This window comes from Pholis gunnellus, assembly GCF_910591455.1.
Source record: "Pholis gunnellus genome assembly, chromosome: 16".
In the NCBI taxonomy this organism is placed as follows: domain Eukaryota; kingdom Metazoa; phylum Chordata; class Actinopteri; order Perciformes; family Pholidae; genus Pholis; species Pholis gunnellus.
This window is the reverse complement of record NC_136543.1, coordinates 9,623,952-9,627,996: the sequence shown is the minus strand read 5'-3', so window position 1 is coordinate 9,627,996 and position 4,045 is coordinate 9,623,952.

The following is a 4,045-nucleotide window of genomic DNA, read 5'->3' as shown; positions in this document are numbered from 1 at the left end:
CACGCAGGGTGAACTAGAGCCGCTTTCCAAGATAAAAATCACCCGAGCTAAGAAGCGAGGAGCACGTCCAAAAAAAAAAAAAAGAAGAATGTGCACGAATCAGATGCTGCTGCACATCATCGGGATACCGCCTGCAAAAAACCTCTGGGATGTTTATTTGTGTGCTTTTGTGATTTAGTGCGCTCAATTTGCAGCAGGTCCGCGCGCTGCTCTGGAGTTGGCGTAGCCCACAGCGTCGCCTTGATAATTATCCTCATTTTGATATCGGTAATCGGGGGGGATTCATGTGCAGTAGTTGTAACCATGCAGCACCCGTGTGTTGGGTCGTGAGTCTCTGCGGTGTTTTTCAATGTAAATATAGCCTAAGTGATATATGATGAACTAATTGGCTCCGTGGATCTTCAGACCGAACACGCTAATAGGACTTCTTATCGTTCCCTCATCATAAAGCGACGCAGGGGGGCTGTTTGAATTCACATGTGCCCAGAACAAACAACTAAGATGACAAAACCCGTCTTCAGAGGAGATTCTCTTTATTGCCGAGGAAACTGCATTGAGATCTCATCTCAGTTCCTGGATTGCAATAGAGTTGGAGGACAGGGAGCAGAGGAAGAAGAGAGGGAGGAGAAGCAGAGGAGAGCTGCTGAGCTGCACAACAGAGCCACTGCTGATAGGCAAGCTTTGGCTTCCGTGATGGACTGAGCTAAAGGTGACGGGACCCCTGTGACAGCCAGCTTCACCTTTTTCCTCCACAGCATTCACACTTCACAAAGGCATGTATGGACACACACTGCAGCATAGGTGAGAACAGGAGGAGCTGCCCACATTGAACACATGAAATTGGCCTGATGATTGAAATACGACTGTCTCTCAAAGTGGACAACACTGGCCTTTTTATTTGGAAACGGTCTCTCAGGTCTGCACAAACTGATTCTACCTTTGTCCCAAAAAGTAAGTAAACCTGGAACCTCAGCCCCTTCCCAAGTGCCCTGGAAGCCCACCGGATTCCGTCTGCAACCACAGATGTAACTAAGCTGTCAAGATTTCGTCGCCAGGAAGTCCTGTGATTTTGGGTAAGTGTTGTACGCATGCGTGGGTGGGAAGTAAAGTGATATACTCCGAATATCTACCCCGTCTCACAGTGAAGTGTTCACCAAATGTTGGTGTCAGCTAGCCTGGAAAGGCTCACTAATCGTGCTGTTGAAGCTGGTCGTCCACCTTACAGCCTGAATATTATTCTGCAACACAGACAGGAGGGTCTGTACCAGCTGTTAGTACTCACCAGAGCTGCTCAGGTGTTCAGGTGTGGAGGGGGGGGCAGGGTCTTGCAAAACCTGTTGTTAAGGTGATGCATTATAGGCCAGATGACCTCCGACGACACAGTGGGACATCAGTACAAAGGTAGAACATTTAAGATTTGCCTGATAATTGTATCCAAACACCGGGTCCTTGTGAGAGTTGTCTTTCATGTGTTTCATGGTGCATTTTTGGGGATTATGCATCATGTTCTTTGCAGGATATGAGGCCTTATTTATCACATGCTAAATTGAAATAGTACATAACATGCATTTTGTGCAACTAAATATGTTTTAGTCAATTAATGTTTATGAATGCAGTTTTCTGGCATATGAAGCCACACGAGCTTCATGAATTTGCATTTAAAAGTTGCATTTCTAACTGCATGATTTAATGCAGCGTCTGCACATTGTCACAAAGCTGCTCTCATTAAGTGTCACTGCCACAAGATGCATTTACTACACATAATATTGGATATCACATTACCTATAATGTCGTGGCACAAAATGCAACATCTTTCATTTTACTTAAAGTGGACATGAAGCAGTCAACCAAGTTAAGCTGATTTAGTAAATGGATTTCTAATAATTATATACCACACGTGACCAATGTAAGCATTTAAAAGATAAATTAAGCTCCGTGGCTTTAGTGGCAAGAGGGCCGCCATGTTGCAGTACTCCTGTTACGACACAAGGTTGTTTGGCTTGGCCGAGTTCAACAAATGCAACGGTAGAGACGGTGAAAGACGGAGACTGAGGAGCTACAGGACAGAAGAAGACAAAAGGGAGACTGCTATTGTAAGGCCCCTGGATGTATAGAATAGTTTTCCAAGGTTAAAACCAACAGCAAAAGACTCAATTTTCATAAACTGCTGCTAAAACGGAGAACAGTACCGCTGTGCAAAAGACTCCAGCTGCAGCTGACATGGTCTCCCCATCTGACATGTAACATGCTGGGAGCTTCCACTAGCTAGCTACCAGCTCAACATTAGCAAACCAAAACCACCGCCACAAAGTAACTTTTCTTTTGACTGATTTTTTTTAACAATATCTTACTTTTTAAACCCAAAGTGTTGACCATCCGACTGTCCACCGCTGGAGGCGAACCAACCCTGTTACGAATGCAACGATGTCACTCCAACATGGCGGCTCGCTAGCTAGATAGCTTGGTAAAAATTACAAAAACAAATGTATCGTATCTTATAAATCTGATTTTATGCATGCTGTTTTTTCTAATATATGTGGGCACTACCAGTGCCAAAACATGCATGTTTCATGTCCTCTTTAAGTAGGAACAAAGTTGAAATGACCAAATAGGATTTGGCAGGGTTATTTTACCTTTCTCAAATTAGTGTACTCTTTGCCAAAAAGAGTCCCACTTTCACTGGACATTGCACCGGGGTTTCTGTGTGTGTGTGTTGCGGATGAAAAGATAAGAAACACTTTTTGTGATTTTTATTTCCTCAGTTTTATTTGATGTTTGGACACTGTAATGTATCACAAGTATGATTGGAGGGCACTATCTTTACAGTCCATTATATTGCATGGTGGGCTCTTACATATATAGCTAAAAAAAACAATGCAGTGGAGAGAGAGAAGAGCTTCAGTTAATGAAATGTCTGAGGCTGCACACTTGATAGAACGAGATAAGTCCGGCTCACTCTGACTCATTGCCCCTCGCAGGACTTCCTCATCCTCCTCCGTATGAAGTGCCTTTAAGATATGACCTATCTCATACATCTCTTTATGGAATTATGTTCTTAGTTTAGCTGAAATAGAGAGGCGAGAGTCATGGACGTCTATTAATCTTTCTCTGGTCCTCGTGAACTGTTGAGAATCTGGACTCCTTGCCTCTCGGCCACAGTTGTCAGCCGGGAGCCTGACAGCCGGCAAAGATCTGAATCTACTCCAACACCACGTTTCTGTCATAATTCTGCTGCTCTTCAGCCATCTTCAATGCAACGCATGGAGGGGGCTCTCTCTCGCTGCCAAGGACAGAAAGGCTTGGTCAGTCTGTTTGTCAGCATGTTCTCTCAAAAAAAGTAGGTACTCCTGTCAGCGAGCTCCTGTCCTGCAATCTTCTCAAATTGTTTTCGTTTGCCTCAGGCCATGAATTTCTTTGACGTCCTCCATTTTTTGAGCAACCTAACAGAGAAAACAAAAGATATTGTACCGCTCTGGTAATTCTTCTCCACCCTGAGCCTCTGTTCTCACTCCGCACAGTCAATGACACATTATACTTTTGTTTTCTCTTGCAGAACCGCCTAACAAACCTCTCCTCCTATTCACCTCCTCTTAGTGTCTTCCTACATTGCCACTAGTTAGCCACCTCTGATTTTCCAAAAGGCCCAGTTGACAAACGGAAGGAAACAATATGTAACGGTAGTTTTTATTTTAATTCCAGAGAACAAGGCACATTAAACACTGATGTGTCGGTAGGAGTGCTTATCAATTAATCATAGTAACAGCTTGTGGTGAGGCAGCATCATGACATTTAGTCTACATTGCTATAAAGGGCAGCTATGATAAGTTGAACCTTGCTTGTAATAAACGCACGTTTATAATTTACATTTGAACTAAAATGATCAAGTTTTGTTTTCATCATATTTGTCTATAATGTGACTTTCCTTTTTTATTTATTTTTATTTCCATGCACAATAACGTTAATTTTCCTGCCATTGTTGTTGTAAGTGACGGCCTATGACTCTTAAGAACTAAAGAAACAACTTGTGTCTGTGCGATATAGCTGC